We start from the raw sequence: 17714 nt of genomic DNA, 5'->3' as shown, positions 1-17714 counted from the left end.
AGTCTTGGCTGACCTCTTCGACCTGGCGTTCGGGGGTTTACTACCTTACTCTTTCCAGAGGAGAGACTGAAGCCCTTTCCACAATACCTTCATGACACGATGACCTTTAAAAGGCCTGTAAATGAATTCAGGGTATAATGAAATTACAAACTCTAGATCACATGGACCCTACTGCGGGGGTTGAGTACCAGACCCGGCAGCTTGAAGAAGACACTGAGCATCTCTACGAGCATGCCCAAAATCCCAAGAGGAGAAGTGGCCATGGCATGGCCATCTCTCCTGGGAGGTACTTCCTCACTTTCTCTCCTCCCTCTATCCTCATCCCCCAGATAGCACACACACCTTCTGGCAAGTTTTGTTTTGTTTTGTTTTGTTTTAAAAGAGAGGACCCTCTCAAAAGGGTTCAGAAAAGGGAAGGCCCCAGACTGATTTCCAGGAGCAATTCTCCTTTCAGCCCTCACAACCACAATCATTGCCTGTAATTGGTTTCCTAAGCCACTTGGGGTGGGGGCCAGGGTTAGAGCTGAGTTTCATTGACTTGCCCTCCCAGGGTCAGCAGCTACAACCCTGCGATTGATATTTTGAACCTCAAGAGAGAGATAAAGGCATTCCAAGTGTCCACATTCTCTGATCCCATGGCTTAGAAAACTACTTGCATTTCCACAGCATCAGACCCTGAATATTGAGCTTAGGTGCAATCAGAAGAGACCCGCAAATTAATCCATTTTATATTATTGCACATATCTGAGTTTTAACAAAAACTGGCAAATAAGACTTTCATCAGGTTGAAGCAGCAGCCAGGATTTGGGGCAGGAATAAAGAAAGCGTTGACAGAAGGCTAAAGCACTTCCGCAGACTATGAAAGTCGAGCACTCTAATGAGAGTAAGTTCATAGCCTTATCGCCTTATATCTGCTCCTGCACTTGCAAAACTGCTTTACCTGAATTTACTCCTGCCAATTAAAAGGACACAAGTTCATGAGAAAGAACTTCTTCTAAGTTGTGATGAGCCACTGGCAACCTTCAATAACTTAGGTACAGAAAGAAGCATATTAAGATCTGTGAGGGGAAGAGGGGTGAATACTATTACTTATCTTGGCCAAGTGGGTTGAGAAACTGCACCCATCAAGGTGACCCTGTCACTGGGGAAGGGGACCCTCTGACATCTCTCTGGCACTGACATCCTAAGGCTCCTGTTGGCCAGGCAGAGTGTGAAAGCAGAAGGCAGATTGGCATGGGAGGAGGGCCAAGTCCCTCCCACACATGCAATTGCCGGGGTCAACTTGTCCATTCATTACATACACTCAGATGCGTGAGGTCAGCCCTCAGTGAAACTGCACTGGGTTGGAACTGTGTGGATGGAAACAAAAGCCCTGTGTTTGCATTCCTGGGTTTCGGTTGCTCAGAAAGAAAGCCTGGGTGGAACCTAACGATTTATCTGTCTGCTCCTTCCCCCTGCGGCTCTTACACTTTAATGTCCTGAGGGTTCACAAACAGCTGGCACCCTTCTTTGTAAATGATGAATTGAAGATGAAAACAGGTTTGTTTTTTCTCCCATTTTAATAAGCTGTGCATCATGTAAAAAGTGGCAGAAAAGACATTTAACCACACAGGTGAGTTCGAATGTAATTAACTAGGTCCATGGAATGATGAGGTCAACAATCTGGACAATTCTAGGCCTAAAAAAAAGGAAAACTTCCCCTGTTGAAGTTCTGTGTATACAAAACATACAGGGCGAAGATCATAGTAGAAGCTCCTTATTGGTGGAGAGTTCCCCTACACAGGAAAAGGACAGTCACCTGAGCTGGGCACACTGCTTCTTAGAAGGCACCTCTGGCCTGTGGTATGGAGTGGTGGAGACACTCTGCAGCCTCAGAGCCCACAGGTGGGTGTGACAACAGGCCAGACCATCAGGACAACTCAAAGCCATATTGAGCCAGCTGCAGAGAGGACTCACGGGGCTCTGAATGGCCTAGGAACAAGCACATGAAATGAATCTTGCCAAAGAAATGAAGCCAAAAGTCTGCAGTGATGGCCTGAGGTTAGGAGGGAGGGAATCTATCTTAAATTCTGCTGAGTCTCCCCAGGGGTAAGGTGTCCTGGAGCACAAGAGCCGCGCTGCATCTATTGCTGCACTTGACAAGCTGGTCTGGACCACCATTCCCATGAACTCAGCTGCCTCCATGAAGTAAATACATGAAGTCCATCCACGTGCACTGAAGCTGCAGCATACCACACAGCATGATTTATTTCTCATCTACCTGGAGATAAACCCCCATCCATCTTTCCTTTCCAAGTAGAGGTTTTGTAAAGTAAAAGGAACCAGAGAAAAGCCAGTGAGTTTTGGGGTCATTATAAATATATATTATAATTTTTAACCAAGAATGTGAAATATAATATGTATATATGTATATATATAAATATAATATATATATAAATACATATATATATATTGATATGATCATGTAGTTAGAAATTGTGTTATATAAGATTTATAATACATGTAGTTATGTATATAAATACATGTAGGTTGTTATATACTATAATTTTATAATATGTACATAAACAAGGGATCTTCAAAACGTTCATGCCCTGGATGTTCACTTCATTTCTCTCAAACAGACACTGATTCTTTGAAGGTAGTGACTGTGTCATACATATTTTCTGTTGTCTCAAAGGCTGTAGGCCTGGCACTGAGCATACAGTCATAGCTCAGGAGATTCTGATGCACTGATTGTAATGATTGATGGGTTGAAATTAAGCAGCAGCACCACCAGGAAAAAAAAAATGAAAAGCAACTGGTGGTACTTGATAACACCACCAAAGAGATTGCTTATTCGGAACCAAAGAAGTTTCATAAACTTTGAACATCTGCTTCTTTAGTACTGAATAGCCTAATTAGTTTTCTCATAAAAGCATTTGGGTATACATCCTTGGCAGCTTATTAAGATATCCATTGCAGGGACCAGCAGTTAGTGTAATGGCTATGTTGTTGAACTCCCATGTAGTCGACCACGGTTTGAGCTCCGGACCCGGTGGCTTAAAACTCACGCCAGGGGGAACCAGCAGTTAGCGTAATGGCTATGTCGCTGGACTCCCACGTAGTCGACCGCGGTTCGTGTCCCGGACCCAGTGGCTTAAAAACTCACGCCGGGCGCGTGTGCGTGCGTGCCCAAGATCCCGAGAGGAGAATGGGGGAGAAGGGATTGCGGCGTGACCATCCCCCCTGGGGGGTGATTTCTCGCTTTCTGTCTCTATGTCTCTCTCTGTCTGTCTGGCGAGCGCACACGCCCTAAAGTGAAAATCTCTCAAAAAAAAAAAAAAAAAAAAACTCATGCCAGGCGCCTGTGCATGCGTGCCCAAGGTTCTGAGAGGAGAATGGAGGAGAAGGGATTGCAGTGTAGCCATCCCTCCTGGGGGGTGATTTTGAGCTTTCTGTCTCTCTGTCTCTCTCTGTCTTTCTGGCGAGCGCACTCGCTCTATAGCAAAAACCTCTACAAAAAAAAGAAAAGATATTCAGTGCAGACTTAATAACAGGTGAGTTCATTTACCATCACAATTGACCAGCAGTAGCAGTGGTCAGAGCCTCTGGGGCAGGAGGCAGGTGCTCCCCAACAGGCCCTGCCCAAAGTCTCCCTGCCTGGCCTTTGCCCCATATTTGCAGTACAGCCAGAAGAGAATGCTTCTCTCTTTTTTAAAATTTATTTATTTCTTCTGTGAGTAAGAGAGACAACACCTGTAATGGCGTCCTGTTGCCTTTATGCACCCCCAGTCTCAACCAGCCTCTGATCATAGGTATATGCATACCCTGCATACGTAGAGAGGTCTCTAGATGTGAACCTGAAGCCCTCCCACATGGGTCAACCTCACAGAGCATCGCATTTTAACCACTGTGCCACTGACCCTGAGAATGCTTTCTTATTTGTGTCTCAGTCAGTTAAAATTCTTGAGAAGAGATAAAACTCAAGCTTTATTAGCGCCTAAGTATATGCAACCCATACTAGCCTTACAAGCTGTTTTAGAGGGCAACTTCACTCCCAATTTTCTTGATTTCTCAGTTAACTAATTATTTTAAAAGATTCCTTTGTGCCCTTTTAAAATGCCAGAACCCAAGATTTTACCTATGTTATTTCCACCCTTGATGTGTGTACATATCCCTGCACATTATACTCTAAGTGATCTTACTCTATGGAACTGGGAAATGGTTTGTACAATATATTTCACTTTTATTCAGCTGCAAATACCATAGTACCAAGCTGAGGTACTAGATGCTGGTAAGACTAAACTGTACTTAATAATGGATCTTTCAAATGTTATCATTCCTGTGTGGTAGGTTGATTCCAAAGGGGTCCCAGTTCTCTAGTCCTGCATTCACACCCTTCACAACATGGCTACACAGAAATGGAGTCTATCTACACCTCTAGAATCTGAGCTGGGCGAGTGACTTACTTAACTAACAGCATGAAGCAGAACTGGAATTGGCCTGTTCGAAGCCAAGAACTTCAGCTAGCCTACTGCCCAGCATGGAATCTAATAGTGCTGCCTACTGAACCCACAGCTGGCTTGGGATGCAGATGAAAACCCAGTCATGACAAGAACCACCTGGCTGACCCATAAACTATTCAGCAATAATGTGTATTGCTTTGCAGTGATTTGTAATGTAGCAAGAAGAAAGTGACACATTCTGTTCCAATTGGTGACTGGCAGGCAAGATACGGTCATTGTTGTCCAACCTCTCTTCAAGAACAAATATTTCTCTCTTTGTTTGTTGTAGGGAGGATGCTATACACAAGGCAAAGTAAAGTAGTACAAAGTTCTTCAACAGTTCATGGAAAGGGGCTGGCAGGTGGCATGGTGGTTGAGGTGCTGGACTCTCACATGGTTAACTGTAGCTCGAGTTAACTGGCTGCCTGAAAATTACAACAAATAAGTAGATAGATAGGTAGATAGATAGATGAATTTTTTTAAGTGCATGGAAAATCCATATTATGAAAAAAACTATATATATATATATATATGTGTGTGTGTGTGTGTGTGTGTGTGTGTGTGTATGTTTCAATACTTTTACACCAAAATTTCAGTTTTCCATAAACATTTTGAAGTCCCTCATATATGTACACAGAAACTCCTGAAGAGGAAAATAGCATTGACACACCACAGTGTAGTCAACCCTGGAATCCCAGCTCTTTCAATCACCAAGTCATCTATAAAACCAAAATAATGACACTCATCTCACAAAGGTGTTGTGGAGCTCAATGAGATAATATGTACATGTGCAGATGTGCATGGGAGTTGCTTGTGGAAGATGACCGTTGATTTACTCAACAGCCAATCTCCAATCACTTCTTCCTAGCTTGTTTCTATTCTACCATCTATAAAATATTTGTTTCCCAGGCTCCTTTGCAGGCAGGAGCTGAAAGTAGTCATGTGACATAGATCTGCCCAATAAAGCATAGAAGTCTGCTGCATCAACCCTACCTCTTTTCCTACTTTCTATTTTTACCATACACTTGGTAGATGGAGCTTCAGGGCCACTTACCACCATGAGGGAAAGGCTAAGAAAATTCCAATAAATGTGGCTCTGACTTTATTGAGTTGCCAACCAATGTCAGCAATTGCTTACCTTGAGACTTCTTGTTATACATAAAAACAACAACAACAACAACTTCTGGCCTAGTCACAGTGGTGCAGGCAGTGAGGCACCACTTCAGAAGGCTGGAGGCCCTGGTCTGAAAACTCAGTCAACCTAAACATATTGCGTGTGCCAGAGATCTGGCTGGTTAAAACACTAGGGAAGGATCATGCAAGACCCTGAGAAGGGAACCTACCCCATCTCATGAAAGAAATAAATAAATTTTTTAAGCAAATAAACTTCTATTTTTTTAAAAGTTTCCATTGGGTGCATGCACTTGCAGGAGAGAGAGAGAAGAGAGAAAGTGAAAAGTCAACCTCCCCCAGGGGGCATTAGCCATGATGCAATCCCTTCTCCTCGAAGCTCCTCTTGGGATTTTGGGCATGCATGCACATGCACACGGCATATTTTCAAGCTATGGCTCTGAGACTCGAACCACATAGTTGGCCATATGGGATTCCTTCAGTCACAGTACCACTGGAAGGCCCCATGAACTCTTTTTTTGTTGTTGCTTTTTTGTTTTTTGTTTTTTGCCATAAGGAGCATGTACTCTCCAGAGTTAAACAAAGAGGGAAAGTGAGAAACCAATCCCCAGGAGGAATGGTCACACTGCAATACCTTCTCCTCTATTCTCCTCCAGGGATTTTAGGTGAGCATGTACACACACCCAGTGTAATTTTCCAACCCACTGGGTCCAGGATTTGGACCAGGGTCAACCATGTAGGAGTTCAGCGCCTTAACCACTACGCCACCTGCTGGCCTTTAAACTCCTATTTTTTAAATGACTTTTAATCCATTTTTGTCACTTGCAGCCATAAGAATTCCTAATTGACATAGTGCTCGCAAAGATTACCAGTAAACTATTCACCTATTAAACTGAAAAGAAGTTTAATTGCTGGTACTTGGTATCTCCTATCTACATTTGCTTTCGCTAATTGATTAAGTTATACAACTATTATTCCAATTCAGAAAGTACAGTTTGACTCAATAAAAATGGTTTGATGAAGGTCTAAGGAAAGCAGTCCTTAAGTCTTGTGGAAACACCCCCCATTCTGCTCAGGGTGTAGAACAGATCAGAGGGCACGCATGAGCTCAAGTTTAGAGGATACATCCTCTCAGAATTTAACTTCTGACTCTGCTGATGTCCAGTTCTATGACTGAGACGTTTAGCATGAACCAAGGAAGTAGGTCACAAACTACTCAAAGTGCTTTTGACCTTTCAAGGATAATAGCTCCAAAATGCTGGTACAGACAGCATTCTATGACAATCAGCAAATGCGGAGCTTGAACATTCACAGGTCACTCAGTCATCCATGGGAGAAGTCTTTGTCCATGGATTGCATAGTACACAATCAGGTAACTGTCTACTACTCAAAGGGCAGGGAGTGTGTATGCTGGTGGCCAACAAACCTGTTTTTCTATTAGAAAAATTCACCACACTGCCCAGATCGTCTGTTATGTCAAGACAGAGATGTGTATAGGAAATCATGGTAGTCTTCATGTCTGTCATACAGTAGTTATGAAAATCCCAGGCCACATCAGGACAAAATCCTGCATCCCCTTGGAAGGCTTACCCATGCATCAAGTGATGACACAGCCTTAGGCTTCACTCACACCTCAGTCCTAAAGGCAACTTGATTACTCTCCGAAAGCTTGCCATGCCCATGACCACATTCTGAGAGAAGTGCCACATTCCCATCTTCCTGCCCATGGTAGATGCCATGAGCTAGACCTTGGGACCCACCACCACACCATAGCTGGTTGGACTATAGATGTTGGGGATCCTCCCAAAAGTAGCAAACCTGTTAATTACCTAGAGGCTGAAATGGAACCTGGCTCAGGAGCTCTAGCTGAGAGAAATGCCTTACTGGCTAAAGACCAGCTGAAGCACCAGGTCTTCTGTTGGGGGAAGTTGGCTTAAGAGATACAGAGGAAAAGGCACTTGGTGGCTGCAGACCAGTAGGAGTGGGTAAGTCTTTCAGAGGTAAATTGTGATATCTCCCCTTTAGTGAAGTCTTGCCAATAAATGGATACTTTGCTAGGAATGAGGGTGGCAGAGTGAGCAATGACAATGGTGATGTAGTCACAGCCAGTTTTTCAAAACTGTAAGAGGTAGCTCTTGAAGGCATCCTATTTCTTTCTCAATTAAAGTTCAAATCTTTTAAATTCTTCCTCTCTCAAGTCTTTCTGGCAAGCACACATAACAGTCTTTCTGGCAATTAAAAATAAATAAATAAAATTTTGGAATAACTGACATTCTTATAATATTAAATCTTTCCACCATGAGATTTCTTTCCATTTGTTTAGAGTCTGTTATTCTTCATATAAATACTATATCTTTCTTGTTAAATTTATTACTAATCATTCTGCAATTTTTACTGCTATTGTGAATACTCTCCATTTTGATATGTAAACTTCTGCTGTTGCGTATATATAGGAGAATTACACATATGCATACACACCACATATACACATATAAATAGTGTGTGTAGCAAAAATTCAATAGTAAAGAAAAAACACAATTTAGAGGATGTAATTCATGCAATGTGGCAAAACATTGACCTAATGGATGTAATATGGGAAGTTGTGTTATTAAATGGCAACAGTAGACAACCTTGTTTGTTCCTCTGTTTTTATTTTTTTGGAGAGGTTTTTGCTACAGGGTGCGTGTGCTCACCAGAGAGACAGAGAGAAACAGAGAGACAGAAAGAGAGAAATCACCCCCCAGGGAGGATGGCCACACCACAATCCCTTCTTCTCCATTCTCCTCTCAGGATCTTGGGCACGCACACACATGGGCCCAGCGCGAGTTTAAGCGACCAAGTCTGGGACTCGAACCGCGGTCGACTACATGGGAGTCCAGCGACATAGTCATTACACTAACTGCTGGTCCCATCCTCTTTTTAATTGTAATGGTTTTCAGATTTTTTCTTTTCTTTCTTGTTTTTTGTTTTGTTGTTTTGTGTATCTACCTTATTTAGCCATCTTACCAACTTTTCCTGTTAATGCTATTAATTTTTACTAATATTTCTTGAATTTTCTGGGTATATGATTATGTTATTGGCAAGGAAAAAATCTTATTTTCTGATATTATAACAATTGCTTCAATGTCTTGCCATACTGCATTAAGTACATCCTATAAATTTTATTTTTTTCTTTTTTTTTTTTCTGTTTGCTTTAGTTTGTTATAGGTGTGTGCACTTACCAAGAAGAGATGGAAAGAGCAAGAGGCAAAGAGAGAGAGAGATAAAGTGAAAAATAACCCCCTAGAGGGTATGGCAATGCCACAGTCCCTTATCTTTCATTTTCCTCTTGGGATTTTGGCAAGTATGCGTATACATTCAGTATGTTTATAAGCCACCAATTTGGGACTTGAACCATGCACTTAGCCATGTGGGATCCAGCTGCCTCAACTTCCACACCATCTGCTGGCCCTCAATTGTGTTATTAAGTGGCAATAGTAGACAACCTTGCTTGTTCCTCCTTTTAACTGTAATGGTTTTCAGATTTTTTTTTTCTTTCCTTTCTTTTTTTTTTTTCTTGTTTGCCAAAGGGCATGCATTCTCCACAAAAAATAGAGAGAGAGAGGGAGAAGGAAAGCATCCCCTAAGGAGCATACATTTCCCTCTCCATTTCTCCATCCTGTCAGGATATTGGGCAAACACACACGCATGCCCCAGAAAGTTTTTCCACCCACTGGGTTTGGGTGCCACTGGCCATGTAGACTCATGGCTAGCCATGGGGCTAGTCAATGTTTTGAGGATTTTATTATTTAGATTTATATTTGTAATAAGATATTAGTAGGCAAAAGTATTAGTCAATAGCAAAGGTTAGAAAACTCTTAGCAAGTGGGACCAGCAGTTAGTATAATGACTATGTCGCTGGACTCCCATGTAGTCGAATGCAATTCGCATCCTGGACCCCGTGGCTTAAACTCATGCCAGGTGCATGTGCGTGCGTGCCCAAGATCCCGAGAGGAGAACAAAGGAGAAGGGATTGTGGCATTGCCATCCCCCCTGGGGGGTGATTTCTCGCTTTCTGTCTCTCTGTCTCTCTCTGTCTCTCTCTGTCTGTCTGGCGAGCGCACGTGCCCTACAGCAAAAACCTCTCAAAAGAAAAGAGAAAAGAAAAGAAAAGAAAGAAAGAAAGAAAGAAAGAAAGAAAGAAAGAAAGGAAGGAAGGAAGAAAGAAAGAAAACCATGGCCCATAGGCTAAATCTATTACCCTTTTTTTCTTTTTTTTTTTTTTTTTTGCTATAGTGTGCGTGTGCTCGCCAGAAAGAGAGAGAGACAGAGAGACAGAAAGTGAGAAATCACCCCCCAGGGGGGATGGCCATGCCGCAATCCCTGCTCCTCCATTCTCCTCTCAGGATTGTGGGCACACACGCACATGCGCCAAGCATGAGTTTAAGCCACCGGGTCCAGGACTCGAACCGCGATTGACTACGTGGGAGTCCAGTGACATAGCCATTACGCTAACTGCTGGCCCCTCTATTACCCATTTTTATAAGTAATGTTTTATTGGAACACAGGCTGCCCATTAATATACGTATCATCTATGGCTGCGTGCTGCTACAGTGGAAGTGTTGAGTAGTTGTGACAGAGACCAAATGAGTCATAAAGTCTTAGACTTTGTAGGAAAGTTTTCCAACAGCCCCTTAGTGAAGGCAGGATGTGCTATGGTATCAAACCACTCCAACAAAATCTCAGTGGCTAACACATTTATTTATCACTCCCATAAAGCAAGCTGTAGTTCTGGACTAACCTTCAGGCTTGCTGAAGAGACACGAAGCAGGCTGTTTCAATCCTCTGGCTCAGCCATCACAACGCAAGTGTCCTGAGTCACCATGGTGAAGAAACAGAGAACATGAGGTTCTTGCATCCCACTCCTCCATGCTTTGGCACAGCAGCAGCACCAACACTTTCACTCCCAGCCTCTCAGCCAAAACCATTCACATGGCTCCACCCAGAGTGCTACAGGGAGACTGGACAGCAGAGCCATCTGGGTGCCTGGAAGGAAACAGAAACCAGATATTGGGAAGCATTATTAATATCCATCAAACAGACTTTAGAACATCTCAGCAATTTTTTTTTTATTTCTATTAAAAGTTTTTATTTGGTTGTTAAAAGTTTAGCATCTATTGATATGTTCCTATGGGTTTTCTCCACAGGAAATGTAATAAATCATGCTCATAAACTTTCTGTAAGAGAATCATTCATATGTTTCTCGAATAGTCCATTTAGTCAACTTCATTATTCTTCTCTATTGGTAAATTCTATGTATTTTACAGCTATATTGATAAGTAAGATGATGTGATTGAGCTATTATTTTCCCTTTTTTGTATTACTTTTATCATATTTTATGTTAGGGTAGATATCATTTCTACTATTCATTAGAATCACTTGAGGAATTACTACAAAATACTGATGTGCAGGCCCAACTCTAGGCCAATTGAGTCAGAATCTTTCAGTATGACACCTACGCAGCAGTAATATTTAAAACTCTCTTGCTATTCTAACTGTGCCAAGTATACTAAGGTTACATTGACTCATCCTCTATATAAGAAGGTAAAATCATATGAACCTCAGATTATTTCACTATTTGTCATATGCAATGTCTAGCATTAAAATTAAAATAACCAAGCATACTAGAAAATAAAAGAAAACTGATAACAGAAAATGACACTTTGGATTCAAGATAACTGAAGTATAAAACATAAAGTTTAAAATTACCATTGTTAATATTTGCAAGAAGATCAAAGATAAAATTTTTAAATTTCTCAGAGAATTGAAAACTATTTTTTTTTTGGAGAGGTTTTTGCTATAGGGCGCATGGGCTTGTCAGAAAGAGAGAGAGAGACAGAGAGACAGAAAGTGAGAAATTACCCCCCAGGGGGGATGGCCACGCTCAATTCCTTCTCCTCCATTCTCCTCTCTGGATCTTAGGCACAAACACACATGCACCCGGCATGAGTTTAAGCCACCAGGTCCGGGACTCGAACCATGGTCAACTACATGGGAGTCCAGTGATATAGCCATTACGCCAACTGCTGGTCCCCTGAAAACTAAATTTTAAAGGAAATTCTAGAAAAGTGTGGCAATCAAAATTAATAACTTAAGTATATATGTTTAACCACTGCTGTGGTTTATTCCACAAAGGTTCATGTGTTGGTATTTGGTCCCTGATGTAACAGCATTGGGAGGTGGAAAGATCTTTTAAGAAACAAGACTTAGGACCAGCAGCTACCATAATGGCTATGTCGCTGGACTCCCATGTAGTCGACCACAGTTCAAGTCTCAGACCCAGTAACTTAAACTCACACCAGGCTCATGGGCATGCGTGCCCAAGATCCTGAAAAGAGAATGGAGGAGAAGGGACTGTGGCATGGCCATCCCTCCTAGGGGGGGGGGGGTGATTTCTCACTTTCTGTCTCTCTGTCTCTCTCTCTGTTTTTCTGGTGAGTGCACGTGCCCTATAGTAAAAACCTCTCAAAAATAAATAAATAAATAAAGTAAGACCTCTTAGGTGGTGTTTGGATCATGGGGGTACCACCCTTATGAATGAATTAATGCTGTCTTACAAGGAGGAATGAATTCTCATGCTCATCAAAAGGAGTTAGTTCATGTGAGAGTGAATTGCTTTATGAGATGGTTGCTCATAGGTCACTATCTCTTTACATGTGCCCACTGACCTTCCCTCTTCTGTCAGATATGTTATGACAGAGGGTCAGGGGCTGGACAGATGCCAGTTGCACGCTCTTAGACTTTCCAGGCATCAGAATTATATGCCAAATAAACCTCTATTCTTTATATATCATCTAGTCTGAGATGTTCTTATTTAGCAACACAAGAACAGACTAAAATAACCACAGATTAGCCATAGCTAAAGAGAAAGATGGCAAAATAGAAAACACACCAGAAGAAAATTTTCAGAAATAAAGCACCAAGAAAGTAAATACAAAAAAAGAAAAAAAAGAAGTTAAGACATAGAGTCTTACCTATAAATAACAAGTCTCATTAAGGAAGCAAACTCAAACTTGGGTAGAAGCTATATTTAAAGAAATAATAGTGAAAAATTTTCTAGCACTGTTGAAAAATATTGAGTCTCAAAGTAAAGAATTCTACCTAAATGTCCACAAACTGATGAATGGATTGGAAAAGTGTGGTATATATACTCTATGGAATACTACTCAGCCATAAAAAATAACAAGACCTTGGAATTTGATAGAAAATGGTCAGATATGGAGGATCTATTGCTGAGTGAAGTAAGCCAGGCTATGAAAGAAAGATATTGTATGTATCCACTCAATATAGACCAACTATCCGCACTCTATGGTAGAGAGCAAAAAATTGGAGGACATAAAAGCAGTGAAGGTACTTAATGCGAATAGAAGAGTGTGGAATGGGGGAAGTGAAGAGAAGAGGATAGAGAAAGATAGCAAGTGAACAATAGGGACACAGGACGTTAGTGAGAAACAGATATGGCTTATTAACTGTTGATGATGACATGTATAGTATTCTCAACTGGATTGGACTGAGAAGTATTTCATGATGGGCAAAGTATTTTTACAAGCAAAATGAGAAATAGCAATTGATTGTTTTAAAAAATAATTAGAATAATAAAAATAATGATTGGGGAAAACATAGAAAAGATATTGAATGTTGAAGCGGGGAGATTAATGTCTCTGTACTGACTGATATGCCTGGCATTCCCTTTTGAAAAAACAATGTAATATGCTGTAAAGTTATATGTAATCCAATGTAATATAAAGAAGATTAAGATGATAATAAAAAATAAAAATAAAATTTAAAAAATTTTTAAAAAGTCAAGAATTCTTTCATGCCCAACCTATATGGCATAGTCTGTAGCACACTGGACTATAGAGTTAGACTCCTCATGGCCAACCACAGGTACAGATCCCCAGTGGGATTGAAAATATGCCAGTTACATGTGAGTGCTAAAGATCTTGAGGAGTAGTAGGGCTGGGGAATGGGGATCACAACATAAAGAGACCCTGTTGAGGGTCTCTCTCTCTCTCTCTCTCTCTCTCTCTTTTGCTCTCTCTCACTGCATGTCTCTCTCTCTCTCTCTCTCCTCTCTTTCTCTCTCCCACCACTCACTCACACTATCATAATAAAAAAGATTCTTTCTAACTCAAAAAAATCAAAAACAAAAATACCCACACCTCGCTATAAAGGAGAGACATTGTATGTTCCACTTAATATACACCAACTGTCCATACTTTGTGACTGAAACTGAAAGACTACAGGATATAGAAACATAGAAAATGGTTATAGATACCAAATACAGTGTGGGAAGAGGGTGGGAGAAGGAGGAGAGTCTGAGGAAAGATATTAAGGATTAAAATACAGAGGTGAGACATTTATGAGACAAAGAAATGGGTTATCTATTGACGATAATGTGTATAGTACCCCCAACTGGACTGGTAAGAAATGTACTTATGTCGGAACAGTCACTTTACAAGCTAAGTGATTTACGGGATTGAATGTATAAAAGAAATTAAAATTTTAAAAAAAGCACCTGAATGTATCATATTAAAACTGTTGAAAGCAAAGACATCTTTAAAAAGTCGGAGGAAAATAGTAAATTCCTTTAAAGGAACACTAGGTAAGTGACAGCTGACTACTTACAGAAACAGTGGAAGCTAAAGGCAATGGAGTGATATGTTTGAAGAACTGAAAATCTAGAGACTTGTTATTTATATGTTAGACTCTATGTCTTAACTTCTTTTTATTGTATTTTACTTTCTTTGTGCTTTATTTCTGAAAATTTTTCTTCTGGTCTCTTGTATTTTGCCATTTTTCTCTTTAGCTATGTCTAATCTATGGTTATTTTAGTCTCTTCTTGTGTTGCTAAACAAGAACATCTTAGAAAAATATCCTTTAAGAGTGAAGATGAAATGACAGAATATTCAGCTAATTTTTTTTAAATGAACAAATTGTAGCAAAGTCAGATTATAAAGCATCAGGCTCTGAGGGCGATCAGGTTTTCCAATTCTCTCTGTTTGGCTTTGGAAGCAGATAGATACCTTTGGTCATTTAGGGAGGTTGGGAGGATGATAGGAGAAGAGGCCTCAAAATGAAGAGATTTGACTTCCTGCAAATATAGGCATCCAGCAACTGAAGTCTTTTGCAACTGAAGTCTTTTATAAAAAAGAGAAAGAAATATAACTACATTTATATTGATGAAATACTGAAAATTTGACCACAGCTCTCTTAAATAAGCTAGGAATAGTATTTTTTTCACACACCACATGAAATCCAGACTGTTGACACTGGTTCTGCAGCTTAAATATGTCATGGCTAACAGTTATAAACCTTTCCATCTTAAGTCATGGTGTTAAGATGACTACTCGATGTGAAACCAATCAAATACATATTTTAATCTGGGGGAAAAAGGAAAGTAACACAAAAAGAAAATAGTGGCAGCTAAAATAGGAAATTAAAACTTCCCAGAAATTTCCACTAGTCTCCCGCCTCCTTCTGATTGTTCAGCACAGTCTCACCTGACTCTCCCTCCAACTGCAAAGGTAGTCAAGAAATGCAATTGTTTTCCTGGGGTACAATGCAAGTCCAAATGAAAGCAGGGCTTTGTCAGTGAAGAAGGGAAAAATATGAATATTGGGTATGCCTGTAGTAGTGCTACTGCTCCAGGTAACTAGTTAAATACAAAATTCATTATTCTAATGTTGTGTGTGAAATGCATTGTAAGGCCTACTTGGATTTTCAAAACGCCTGTATTCTAAGTAGTGAAATTCTTCTTAAAAATTACGTGTTATTCTCTAAAAGTCTGTATGGGGATTTTGGTTTGTTTGTTTGCTTTTTACAGATGTTTCCATGCTAAATTTGTGGAGCATGGTTTGAACACCACATAGATTGCTTAATTCTTTATAGTCAATAAAAAGTGTTCTCCTACAAGTCAAAAAAACATCATTAGGGAATGGTATGTTAAGGAAAATATATAAAACTATTCCTTCAAAAAGTTAAAATCTTTTTTCTTTAACTGAAAGTGCTCTGAGGTTTCTTTCTTTTCCATTGAGGAGGGTGATGGAAATGTATTTATTCATCTTAGAGCAAACTAACGATGCTAATGAACTCCACCTATACTCCCTCCCTGCCACACAGATCCTAACCAGAAGCAGACATTCTCAGTGGAGCACCCCACTCCCAAGTTTGCTCTCCCTTCTAGAGCAGCCACCTTTCTGCAGAATGAGCCACTTTGAAGAATGGGACTGATTCCTCTCTTCCCAATAGACCATTCCAGGCAGAGGAAAAGACGTCCCTGTAATTTCCAGAGGGAGATACCATCTTTCTCCCCCTAACTGCTAGCCATAGGGCCAGAATTTCTTTCTTTTTTTTTTTTTAAAGTAGACTTTTATTTTTAAAGAATTATTTTATTTAACTTTATTTATTTATATATTTATTTTTAATTTGACCAGAGAGGGACAGAATGAGAGAGAGAGAAGAGGGGTGGGCAGTGAGAAAACAAGCCACCACGTCTGGGATTTGAACCACAGTCCGCCATGTGGGAATTCAGTGCCCTTAACCACCATGTTACCCGCTGGCCCCATGGGACCAGATTTTCTCATCTGCAGATGTAACTTCTGTCCATCTGCAGCCTGCAAGGCATTGTAGTGTGTGAGGAACTTGGGTTTTGAGGATGGGGAGGCAGGCTCCAATCCCAGCTTGGCTTCTGCTATAGGGACATGTACAGCAAGCAGGAAACTATGCATTTCATCAGCCCCCCTTTAAAGCATATAGCTTTGTGGTCACCAGATTTATAGTCTGGAAGCAAAAGAGAAGACATTTGACCCCTTTGCAAGGCAAGAGATCTGAGAGACAGGCTTAGATACTAGAACAGGTATCGTTGGGTTTCTTTAACTGTTAAAGACCCAAAGTTGGAGACCTCTATTCAATGCCACCTCCTGCTGGTCTCATGTACAGACCAGGAGTTGAGGAGTGGATGGAAGGAGGAAGGTCCTGACCACAGTCCAGAGCAGGGAGATGGCTGGGCAATAAGTAGACACAGGACGAGCAGATTCTGGGACCCTGTGGAGAGAGGGCAGATCTTGGAGGCGAAGAGTCTGCAGAGCTGGGGAGACAACTGACATGAAGTCTATTGATGTGATGCAGACCAGGCCCGCCTGCAGGTAAGGGAGGTGGTGGTGTCCTGTGTAAACTCCCTCCACAAGGCTGCCCTATGCTCCACCCTACAGAGGCACTCCACAGACACCCACTCACTTCACACACACACACACACACACACACACACACTCCTGAATAGAGCAGGTGTCCAGGAGGAAATTGAAAGGATGAGCAATTACTAAAATAAGAACAGCATTGCCTAAAGGAATTCTTTTTTTAATTATTGGAGTAAGACTAAATCTCAACAAATTAGAAGTGAATTTCCTCTCATCCTCTACCTAGCAGGTGAAAAATATCATTTTCTCCATTAAACAAAACAAACAACAAAATTACATTTTCTCAGTAATTTGAACTATGGCTTTTCTTTTTAAAAAACAGTTTTATGAGGTTTTTTGGGGTTTTTTGTTTTTATCATGAGAGCGAGTGCACATGAGAGAGGAGCAACAGGGTTTCCAGTGCCAGGATCCCTCCCCACAGCCTCAGCCAGCAGAACTGTGGGCAGGTGCGTGTGCCCAGCATGATTGTTAGATCAGTCTGGGATTTGGCTGACCAGCCAGTCTCTATCCTTGCACCACTCATCTGGGCCTGAGTTATACTTTAAGTCTGGAATCACCCACACCACAAATACAACTGCAGTATGTAACACCGGTCATTAGTTTCCTACTGCTATTGGGAATAACACCACAAATGTGGCTTGCAACAAGAATTCATCATTGTGCAAGTCCAAAGGTCAGAAGTCAAAATGAGTCTCTCTGGGTTGAAATCAGAAGAGTCAGCTGAGTGGTATCCCTTCCAGAGGCTCCAGAGGAGACGCCATTTCTGTCACCATTTCTGTCTTTTCTGGACTCTAAAGGCTGACATTCCTTGGCTTTGGACTATGTAAGCCAACATAAGTAAACTGCCAGCCACAGAATGGGC

This window comes from Tupaia chinensis, unplaced genomic scaffold, assembly GCF_000334495.1.
Source record: "Tupaia chinensis unplaced genomic scaffold, TupChi_1.0 Scaffold143584_1, whole genome shotgun sequence".
In the NCBI taxonomy this organism is placed as follows: Eukaryota; Metazoa; Chordata; class Mammalia; order Scandentia; family Tupaiidae; genus Tupaia; species Tupaia belangeri.
The sequence above is the reverse complement of the archived record's forward strand: the minus strand, read 5'-3'. Positions refer to the sequence as shown.